Below are 12559 nucleotides of genomic sequence, written 5' to 3'. Positions count from 1 at the left end.
CCGTGATAGACAGGTTCTCCTAGGTGAGGAGTATAGTGAACAACGGGAGGCACATTAGTGAAGACAGGAGCATTTGGTGGAACGAACTCTTGTTGATATCTATCTTGATTAAGATCCCTGGGTATTGCCCAAGGACGGGATGCTGTGATGGTAACAGAAGTGACTGGGACAGCGTTGATTTCTGAAGCGATGACTGTAGTGACGGGTGCTGCTGTTGTCTGATTCTGAATTTGAGGTTGATTCTGTGCCGAAGTCTGTCCTGAATTATGAACTTGAGCCCTAGCCTGGGCTTCCTCTGCTTGTAGACGGGCGGTTAACATTTGGTTGCGCATCTCTGCTGCCTGTGCTTGCGCCTGGATCTGTGCATCTTGTGCTTCGGCAACCTGAGCTTGTGCTGTTTGAAGTTGAGCAGGTTGGGCTGCTTGGTTTGCTATCAATGTCTCGACCATAGCAGAAAGGCGGTCAACCTGAGCTTTAATTCTCGGTTCTTGTTATCTGTTATCTCCATTCTTCTTTTGTAGTTGGCTCTTGTGTTGTAATTATGCGTCAGCTTGAAATGGATCTTGTGGCGGGAAGCAACTGTTAGAAGACTGGACCAAGACAGACAACCCGTATGCACGTGATGCATGGATATGCAAAATGAATGATTTTCCAAGGAACTCTAAGTGAAGGAAAAGATAGAATTGCAAACATTTTTGATAACAAAACAAAGTTATCAACCCAAAATACAACCAAGAAAACCATTTAAGGACATGTGTCATCAGGACGAGCATAAACAAGTAGGAGTTGTCCTTCAAGTCTCTCAATTCTTTCTTCATAGGCCTTCTGCATAAAAGCTTTCTCCTTCACCAAACTGTCTACAAGACCTTTCCATGCACCTGAGGACTATGGAATCTGGGAGTAATCTGTTGTGCCTGAGGAAAATAAATCCTCTTGCACCCTTGGACGTTTACCTGCACGATCTTCTCCCCTCTGCTCCTTTAACTGTCTCTGAAGTTCTTCATTTTCCATTTCGAGCACCTGGGCCTTATCCTTCCAAGCGTCTCTCTCTTTCTTGACCCTCTCCAAGGTGGCCTAGAGTTCTTCTTTGTCATCTAGCGGAAGGTAGGGGGTCTTCAACGGAGCGGGTTTGATAGGATCATGATGTGGGTATGGCATTTTCAACTGTATAGCTCTGGTTCTAATCCACTGGAGGTACGGCTCATAGGAGGTACAATCTTTCTTACCCAATTCAAGTCTCCCTTTGCGACAAACATGATGCCAAGCTCTTACTACTCTCTCTTTCATGGTAGGGTCCTCCTCGTTATCCCTCAAGAAAATACCTTCTAAAAGAATGTTAGGAGGCTTGTCCTTCATAGGGTAACCGAGTTGTCTCCTAGCAAGTACTGGATTATAAGGAATGATTCCCTTTGTGCCCATGAGGGGCACATTGGGGAACTCCCCGCAACTATCAATGATCTTCACATCGTCTAAAACTCTACTATACCATGCAATATCTGACTGGGTAAGAGACATAATCCTCTGTGACCACTGAAGTCCTGACTTGCGATCCCAAAAAGTAGCTGACTTAGGAAGATGGGAGACAAACCATTTGTAGAGTAACGGTATACAGCAGACTATGGTTCCTCCTCCTTTCAAAGTACGGTAATGGATGGAATGATAGGTGTCTCCGAGCAAAGTTGGAACAGGATTACCACTTAGGAAGATGCGTATAGCATATGAATCCACAAAACCTTCAATATTAGGAAATAGTAACAAACCGTAGATCAACAAGGCGAACAGATGCTCCACAATAATATCACAACCTTGAATGGCAAAATAAGAAACCTTCCCCATTAAGAACTTGGCAGTGAAACCTGAAAGTCCTCCTTTGGTGGTGAAGTTATTCTTGAATTCTGACTTCTCCATGTACAACACTTTTGCAAGAGAACTGTGCTCGGGTAACTTTTCTGAACCAGAGAAAGGTACTGTATCAGCAACTGGGATGTGAAGCAACTGGGCATACTCTTCCAATGTAGGCATGAGTTGATAGTCTGGGAATGTGAAACAGTGATAGACTGGATCATAGAACTGTACTAATGTCTGCAATAACCCTTCTTCCATCCTAAGTGTCAATAAAGATATAAGTGCCCCATATCTGTCTCTGAAACCAATAGGATCTGCGATCGAAGAAACCAGTTTCTTTAGTTCATCTATCTTTGGATTGATGAGATTGTACTTTTTTCACACTTCTTCGTCCAAAATCCATGTTTCCTGCAATATTTGCAATCCTCACTTTAAGTTCCTTGGAAAAAGGTTGAAATGATGGGAATGAATGCATATCATGCATGAATGCAACAAACACAAACATGGTCAAACAATACAAGGCTCAAAGTTCATCACCAGCATGGAGTTTAGGACAAAGCCCCAAGATAAGTTCTAAGGTTCACATGCCAAACGGGTTCTAAAAGTTCCCAAGGTTATGGATCCTTCTTCGGATAATACCGGGTTAAGCAACTGCTCGCTTTCCAATATTATTCTCAAAAGAATCTCGCTTGAGTGTGATATCGCGTATCAACCAAACCAGACTTTTGATCCGAAGTCGTCACCGCATCACATCCTAAGTAAGGCCAAGATGGGGTAAAGGTAAACTAAGGTCCTTGGCTTCACGGGCCCGTCGAAAGCAACAATGCCTCACAACTGACTTGTTTAGCACTATCACCCTCAAAGAGGCCTCCACCAAGCAGACAAAGGCTCAAGTCAACTCGGTAAGGATTGTCTCCTATCAAGTCAACCTGAATTATCATCCATCCTATCTCAAATGTGCCCCAAATCCGGGTATAGGATTTATCACAAGTATCCCCCAAAACCAAAAATAACAAACATTACAAACAATACAATTTAGCAAATATTCACAAAGCAAACATATAAACAAGCAAAGATAGGCTAAACCCTCAAATAAGTTTAATCATGTATTCCCCAGCAGAGTCGCCATTCTGTCGCGGCGGGATTTTTCACGAGATTAAGTATTGATTGAACTTAACCCGTTTGAAAAATATTTTAAATGCAAGAGTCGCCACCGTCTTTTATTTTATCCAAAAAGAGGAAGGGAAAAATAACGATAAATCCCTTTAGAGTTACGGGTTCGGGGGTTGGTTATGCAAAGGGAAGGTATTAGCACCCTCTACATTTGTGGTACTCCACAGGAACCTTTTTGCTTATGTTTATGTGAATGCTTTGCTTTTTTCGCTTTGATCGTTTGATTGGGGAGATGAGAAAAGAACTTGATTTTATTGCTTTTGGACTCGATAAAGTCGTAGACTTCATGCCTACGTATCTCCAAGGCGCAATGGAGAAATCAGAATCCACGTAGTTCTCCCAAAAGAAAAGGGGAAAGTCTGTTTTGTTGATTTTAGATTGGCGTGTCTTGCCATCTCTTGCTCGACCTAGGCGGGAGGCTTCGAGACTGACACGTCCTTTTGAAAATGTTTTTAAACTGAAAAGCCAAAGCTGGCAAAAGATTTGAATGAGCCTAAACCCTGAAACAATACATAAATGGGCTCATTATAAGGAAGCCCAAGAGTAAGCTTGTGAGTGTGTGAAAAGGGTTTCTTAAACGGCGACCGTTGGAATCGCATCGGGTTTCTCTTTTTTGGATTTTTCGATTTTTTAACATAAAACGTGAACAATACGATTAAACACACAATACAGAAAATAAAAAATGCGAGAAAGTAAATTATTACAACACAGTTAGCTATGAATAGTTAGTATTACGAATAGTTAGTGGAGTTAATCGAGCTGAAACTAAAACGAAACGGTTAGTAACAACATAAACAAATATAAAAAAAACAATATAAACATTTACTTTAGACAAAATAAACATTTGATATAAACATTTAATTAAAATAAACATTTAAACAAATAATTAATTTAACTAACATTTAAATAAAACATATATGCAAAATAATAATAAAAGATAAACAATATTTAGTAAACAAAAGTAATATATATATATATATATATATATATATATATATATATATATATATATTTACATTTTAGACAATAAATATATAGTAGACAAAATATATATATATATATATATATATATATATATATATATATATATATATATTTAGATAAATAATATATTAAAACACATGTCGGCAAGCCAGAACTTTGCCGATTTCAGAGATAAGTGAAGAATATTACCTTGTGTGAAGAGGATGAACTTCTGATCGTCCAAATGATCGACCGAAAGCTGGAAACCGTCACCGACGCAGTGCTGGCTGCCTTCGTGAGTACCTGACTTCAACGTCGCTTTTGATCGGTGAAACGACGCCGGAATGAAATGAACCTTGGATATTTGTGACCTGGACTCAACGAACTTCAAAGATATGAAATCGGTTTTGTGTTTCGGTGAATAATCGGGACGATTTTGAGTTACCGAAAATGAAGAACAAGTGAAATACGGTAATGCTTTTGGAAAAATATTTCTTTTCAATTCTCTGTTTCTCTCACCACACGTTTTTTCCTTACTGATCCACCTCTTCTTCCTCCCTTTCTTACTAACCACATCTATATATATATATTTAGATTACTTAAACAATAAGAAACCTAAAAAATATCTAACATAAATTAATAATATATATTTAGATTACTTAAACAATAAGAAACCTAAAAAATATCTAACATAAATTAATAATATATATTTAGATTACTTAAACAATAAGAAACCTAAAAAATATCTAACATAAATTAATAATATATATTTAGATTACTTAAACAATAAGAAACCTAAAAAATATCTAACATAAATTAATAATATAATTTATATATTATATAATAATAATAATAATAATAAACTAATATAATATTAATCCTAATTAAATAAACTAATTAACAACTAAACACAATTAATATTAAGCACAAATAATATTAAACGGCACACGATTAAAATACGATAAAATCGAGCGACACGAACGCGATAAAAACGATGACAATTTGCACAGCAAAACAGACAAATTGATAAAACCAATAAACCAGTAAACCGGTAAACCAGTAAAATCAACAACACGACTCAAACATACTCGATTAAATCACACGGCACAACACGTAATTAAATAAACAACCCTAGGCAATAATAAAACCAACACGACATCACGAAAACGCTGACAAACACAATCACAAATAATCGGACAATACGAAAACTCTAATATATTCGAAATACAGTCAAAATACCGACAAACAAACAATTAAATAGATAAAAACGCACAAAACCTAATCGAAGCGATGCCACGCACAAAAGAGATAAGCGAGATAAATACGAGGCAACGATATCGGCCAGGTTTTGCTAAAACAACGAAATACAACACGGTAAGCAACGAAAACACACAAAACCTAATCAAACCAGTTGTCACGCGAAGTTTAAGAAATTGAGATGAATGCGAGACAACGAGATTAATCAAGATGTGGTCAACAAAGCCAAAGTCAAATTTTGGGGTGCGACAATGTGTCCTTTTGGTACCTTCGCTTATAGACGAATGTCGTTTGGCTTGTGTAATGCTCCTGCAACCTTCCAAAGGTGCATGATGGCAATATTCGCCGATTTTCTAGAAAACATCATGGAAGTATTTATGGATGACTTTTCCGTATGCGGACAAAGCTTTGAAGAATGCCTTGAAAACCTAGAAAGAGTTCTAGAGCGATGTGTAAAAGTAAACCTAGTACTTAATTGGGAAAAATGTCACTTTATGGTACAAGAAGGAATTGTTTTAGGACACATCATCTCGAACAGAGGAATTGAAGTAGACAAAGCCAAAATAGAGGTAATCGAAAATCTTCAACCCCCGAAAACTGTGAGAGAAGTACGAAGCTTCTTAGGACATGCCGGTTTTTACCGACGATTCATTAAAGACTTCTCTAAAATAACTAAACCTTTAACCGGGCTATTGATGAAGGATGCTGAATTCATATTCGATAATAGATGTTTAGAAGCATTTCAAATGCTTAAACAAGCATTGATCTCCGCGCCCATAATGCAGACACCAGATTGGAACGAACCATTCGAAATAATGTGTGATGCTAGTGATTACGCTGTGGGTGCTGTTTTAGGACAACGAAAGGATAAAAAGCTTCACGTTATATATTACGCAAGTAGAACTCTAGATGAAGCACAAATGAATTACGCCACAACCGAGAAAGAACTTCTAGCAGTAGTGTTTGCGCTACATAAATTTCGTTCTTACTTGGTGATAACACGAAATTATATCATATTTTAGGACTTAATTCCATTAAATTCTATGACTATTTATTTCGGTTTACTGCATTTTATGAGATATTACGTGGTATTTTCTTCCTATTTGTCTCAGGTAGTCTATTTTGAAGAACAAGTGAAAATGGAAGAAAAGGAGGTGCAAAAAGGAGAGAAAAAGAACCAAATGCCAAAGCCCAGCCCAAAGCGCAAAACATAAAGGCACTACCTGTGACGGACGTCACAAGATGCGTGACGAGCGTCACGCAAAGCAGCCTTGTGACGGACGTCACACATGGTGTGACGAGCGTCACACCATTCCACTATCTTTTTGGCGCAAGTAACGCCCTCAGAAGACTGGAAGAGACGTTGAGGAGTTTGTTGAGGAGTTTGTGTCCTATATCCACGCCATGCATTTAGCCACGTTGAAGACGCTTGGGAAACGAAAAGCAGTTACCAACACCAATATAAATAGCTACTTCAAAGACCTAAAAGGGTTCCTCGGTTTTTCCACGCTCACACTGCCGAAGCTTTTCCAATTTTCTTTCTTTTTTCGCTTCTGCAATTTTCTTTTCCAGCAACTTAACATTGTTTATTTATTTATTTCTTTTGCAAGTTCTACGTTTTTTTCCCTTGCAATTTACCTTTCCCTTTTTAGCATTTAGATATTTTTCGCATAATAGTTTCTACACCGGAAACTATTGTGTAACTTTTTATCGGATCTAACCTTACGTTAGATTCTAGTTTTATTTCCTTGGTTTAATTTATTGTTTAATTGAAGAATCCAAGAACAAATCCTACCAGCTTGTGGTGGAGTGTTCAAGACTATTGTATTACGCATTCAGGTTCTTTAATCATTATTTAATGTTTTGTTTTATTATTTATTTATATTATCTGCCTGGAATGAGTCTGTTTATGCATGATATGTATTCTGGTTCGTTTAGCATGTCTAGCTAATTCGCCTAGATATCGGTATGTAAAGTAAGCAGAATAAGGGATCAAGACTGAGTCGGTCTATTTAAACTTAAAACTAAAATCAATCTTTTTACGGTCTCAACCTACAGGTTTAATAACAAGATTTTTTACAAAAGTAAAGGACATAAAGAAGTTAAAATCAATAGAGCGAGAGTTTGAGGTTTTAACTGGACAGTGTAAGTTAGGCATTAATTCTAGATCAGGGCGAGAGCAAGTTTTAGAGTTAATTAAATTCTGACATTTTCCAAAAAGTATTTTTAAAGATTGAATGTGAGGACGAGAGTTAAGCATTTGGATTTAATTATATAACCTAAGTCAACAGAGCGAGAGTTTGAGATAAGGGTGTTTAAAACGGTCAGTATTTTCTTAAGAAGAGTTTCTGCAACTTTATTGCTTTCAAAAAGTGGTTTTTGACTTAATCATAAGTGACAGCTACATTAATATAAAATCATGGTTTATTCAACAGAGCGAGAGTTTGAGATAAAACCTTTAACCAATAAAGTTAACCGAAACGATTTATTTTAAAACCAAGAAACCGACAAAGACTTGATTCCCTAGTTTTGACGAACTACATACCGATATCCGTTTTATTAATATTTAAGCTAGATCTTAGTTTAGCCTTTAGTCTTTCCCCAAACAATCAAACATTTTTCACCTTAGCTTTACGTAGTAACCTTAGATAACGGTATATCGATTCATAAGTCCCTGTGGGATCGATATCTTTTAAAACTACGCGATAGAACTGTGCACTTGCAGTTTGTATCCCATTCTCGACTCATAAAGTCGCGATCAAGTTTTTGGCGCCGTTGCCGGGGACTTTTATTTAATCGATATCGTAACTCTTCTGTTACGCTGTAGAGACTAAGGTTTCTTTTTCTTCTATTCTTTCTTTCGTTGATTTGTATGCCACGCACTCGCTCACAAGGCGAACCGCTCTATTTACGAATCAACGATATCGAACTGTATCTCCGAGTCTTACGACGAATTCGGGAATACCGTGCTGAAAACAATCTCCCTCCTATCGAATTTCCGGATCTCAAAGATCTTCTTCTTTCACCCGAGATGGCAGAACCAGCTCGTGCTCTTAGAGATTACGCCGCTCCATCGCAAGATGAACCGCATTCAAGTATTGCTCCGCCCGCAATCGAAGCAAACAACTTCGAACTTAAACCTTCGCTGTTGCAGGCAGTGCAACAGAACCAATTCTCTGGAAATCCTACCGAGGATCCAAACCTACATTTATCCGTATTTGTCCAATACGCCGATACTGTTAAAGCTAATGGTGTCACTTCAGAGGCAATTCGACTTCGTCTTTTTCCTTTCTCATTAAGAGATAGCGCTAGAAGATGGCTTCAATCTCTCCCTTCCAACTCAGTCACCACATGGAACGAGTTGAAGAAAGTTTTTCTTGCCCGATATTTTCCGCCAAGCAAAACAGCTATGTTAAGAGCCCAGATAAACGGATTTAAACAGAAAGACAACGAGTCTCTTTTCGAAGCATGGGAAAGATACAAAGACATGATGAGACTTTGCCCACACCATGGTTTGGAAGACTGGTTAGTAATTCATACATTTTATAATGGTCTCTTATACAACACAAGGTTAACAATAGACGCCGCTGCAGGTGGTGCACTAATGAACAAACCTTATGCTGATGCTTACCAGCTTATCGAGAGCATGGCCCAAAACCACTATCAGTGGGGAACCGAACGAACAACGGTGGAAAAACCTCAAACGAAAACTGGCATGTACGAGATAAGTAACCTTGATCACGTTAACGCAAAAGTGGATGCTTTGGTCCAGAAAATTGAAAGTTTAAACGTATCACCTCCAGCCGCCGTGGTTGCTATAACTCAGAATTGCGAGGTCTGTGGAATCCAAGGTCACACTCCTGCGGAATGTCAACTCTTGACTGGAATCCAAGCAGAGCAAGTAAACTATGCTCAAGGAAGCCCTTACTCGAATACCTATAACCCAAATTGGAAGAACCATCCAAACTTTTCATATAAGAGTAATAATGCTTTGTACGCACCTGGACAGTCTCCAAATCAAGCCCCAGCTATACCTCCGGGATATCAGAAACCGAATCCATCCATGCCTAACAATAACACCCCTAGGAAATCCAACTTAGAAGTCATGATGGAAAACTTTATAGCTTCCCAACAACAAACCAATAAAGATTTCTTAAACCAGAACATACACACTGGCGAACAACTTAAACAACTAGCAAGCAAAGTAGATGCCTTGGCTACCCATAACAAAATGCTGGAAACACAAATATCACAAGTAGCCCAACAACAAGCACCTACTGCTGCCCCAACTGGTACATTCCCTGGACAGCCCCAACCTAATCCGAGAAGCCAAGCTCATGCAATTATATTGAGAAGTGGAACGGAAGTGGAAGGACCGTCTGATCCAAGGATAGAAAACCAAAACCCTAAGAAATCAAATGAGGAAAGTGAACCTAAGGAAAAGGAAGAGAGTAATAAGGAAACCCTAGAAAAGAAGGAACCTTATGTACCTCCACCACCTTACAAACCACCTATACCTTACCCTCAAAGGCTTGTTAAAACCAAAGATGCGGGCCAATTTAGAAAATTTGTTGATCTCCTTAAACAATTAAACGTTACAATTCCGTTCACCGAAGCTATTACGCAGATGCCCTCATATGCTAAATTCTTAAAAGAAATCCTTTCTAATAAGAGGAAACTTGAGGATAGCGAAACCGTTACACTCCCTGCCGAATGTAGCGCTATAATCCAAAACATGCCCCCTAAACTCAAGGATCCAGGTAGTTTCTCTATACCCTGTCACATAGGAAAATTTGTCATCGACAAAGCCTTATGCGATTTAGGAGCCGGAATTAGCGTGATGCCTTTATCCATATGTAAGAAACTGGAAATGGGAGAATTAAGACCAACCAAAATGTCTGTGCAACTAGCAGATCGTTCCATCAAATATCCTGTAGGAATCCTTGAAAACGTTCCCGTACGCATAGGTCAGTTTTACATTCCCACTGACTTTACAATTATGGACATTAGAGAAGATGATATTACACCTATTATACTAGGAAGACCGTTCTTAGCAACTGTCGGTGCAATCATAGACGTAAAACGAGGACGACTCACCTTCGAAGTAGGTGAAGAGAAAATTGAGTTCATTCTTTCCAAATTCTTGAAAGCACCTGCAATAGAAGATACGTGTTACTTCATGGATATCATCGATGAATGCATAAAAGAAGCAGAGTTAGAAGAAGACAAATCATCTGACTGCCTTGTAGAAGATAGATCTAACCAATGTTGTGCAATAACACCGGACCCTACGCAATGTCTTAACAAACCAACCCCTGACCTGAAAACACTTCCCAAAAATCTGAGATATGAATTCCTAGACTTAGAACTTGAACGACCTGTGATAGTTAATGCGGATCTAGGAAGACTCGAAACAGAAAAACTCCTACATATCTTAAGGAAGTACCCCACCGCACTAGGATACCACATCACCGATCTTAAAGGAATAAGCCCTTCTATTTGTATGCACCGCATCATGTTAGAAGAAGACTGTAAAACCTCTAGGGAACACCAGAGAAGACTAAATCCGATCCTGAGTGAGGTAGTAAAGAAGGAAATAACCAAGTTATTGGAAGCAGGTATTATATATCCTATATCTGATAGCAAATGGGTTAGTCCTGTACACGTTGTACCAAAGAAAGGAGGCATAACCGTTATTGAAAACGAAAAAGGAGAAACTATAACTAAACGGATCGAATCGGGATGGAGAATGTGCATTGATTATAGGAAACTAAACAAAGCAACCCGAAAAGATCATTTCCCTTTACCATTCATTGACCAAATGTTAGAACGATTGGCAAAACATTCACATTTCTGTTATCTAGACGGTTATTCAGGCTTCTTTCAAATACCAATTCACCCTGATGACCAAGAAAAGACAACGTTCACGTGCCCTTTTGGTACCTTCGCTTATAGACGAATGCCGTTTGGTCTGTGTAATGCCCCTGCGACCTTTCAAAGATGCATGATGGCAATTTTCGCCGACTTTCTCAAAAACATCATGGAAGTATTTATGGATGACTTTTCCGTATACGGACAAAGTTTCGAAGAATGCCTTGAAAACCTGGAAAGAGTTCTTGAGCGATGTGTAAAAGTAAACTTAGTACTTAATTGGGAAAAGTGCCACTTTATGGTACAAGAAGGGATTGTTTTAGGACACATCATCTCGAACAGAGGAATTGAAGTAGACAAAGCCAAAATAGAGGTAATCGAAAATCTTCAACCCCCAAGAACCGTGAGAGAAGTACGAAGCTTTTTAGGACACGCTGGTTTTTACCGACGATTCATCAAAGACTTCTCTAAGATAACTAAACCTTTAACCGGACTGTTGATGAAAGATGCCAAATTCATATTCGACGATAACTGTTTAAAAGCATTTCAAACGCTTAAGCAAGCTTTGATCTCCGCACCCATAATGCAGACACCAGACTGGAATGAACCATTCGAAATAATGTGCGATGCCAGCGATTATGCTGTAGGTGCTGTTTTAGGACAACGAAAGGATAAAAAGCTTCACGTTATATATTACGCAAGCAGAACCCTGGATGAAGCACAAATGAATTACGCCACTACCGAGAAAGAACTCCTAGCAGTGGTATTTGCGCTAGATAAATTTCGTTCTTACTTGGTCGGAGCCAAAATAATAGTCTACACTGATCACGCTGCTATCAGGTACCTTTTAACAAAAAAGGATGCTAAACCTAGACTCCTAAGATGGATCTTATTGCTACAAGAATTCGACTTAGAAATCAAGGACAAGAAAGGAACTGAAAACGTAGTAGCTGACCACCTCTCCAGACTTGAGAACCTTGAACCTGAAAGAACATCAATTAATGATGATTTCTCGTACGACAAACTTATAGCTACTTTGGAAGAGAACAACTCCGACATACAAGTAGAAACCACCTTAGCTATATCTGCCACACCGTGGTACGCTGATCTCGTCAATTATTTAGCTGCCGGAATAGTCCCACCTACTTTATCTTACCAACAGAAGAAACGATTCTTCTACGACATAAAACACTATTACTGGGATGATCCCTTACTTTTCAAAAGAGGCCCCGATGGTATTTTCCGTCGATGTATACCCGAAGAAGAGGTAGAAAATATAATCCAACACTGCCACTCCGCTCCTTATGGTGGACACACAAGTACATCCAAGACCTGCTCTAAAATCCTACAAGCCGGCTTTTATTGGCCAACTATATGGAAGGACGTACATGCGGTTATTAAGGAATGTGACAGATGTCAACGCACGGGAAACATATCTAGACGTGACGAA

General features: G+C 38.7%; 1 protein-coding gene and 1 pseudogene across 1 annotated transcript in view; both read right to left on the bottom strand.

Annotated features, from left to right (window-relative positions):
* LOC127079632 (auxin transporter-like protein 5) overlaps positions 1-12559 on the bottom strand; it is a 75304-nt gene that overhangs the window by 35186 nt on the left and 27559 nt on the right. The window lies entirely within an intron of this gene.
* On the bottom strand, positions 8655-8754 carry LOC127089237 (uncharacterized; annotated as a pseudogene).

Source organism: Lathyrus oleraceus, chromosome 5 (genome assembly GCF_024323335.1).
Source record: "Lathyrus oleraceus cultivar Zhongwan6 chromosome 5, CAAS_Psat_ZW6_1.0, whole genome shotgun sequence".
Classification (NCBI taxonomy): domain Eukaryota; kingdom Viridiplantae; phylum Streptophyta; class Magnoliopsida; order Fabales; family Fabaceae; genus Lathyrus; species Lathyrus oleraceus.
Note: the sequence above shows the minus strand (reverse complement) of the source record. Positions and strands in the feature narration are given on the sequence as shown.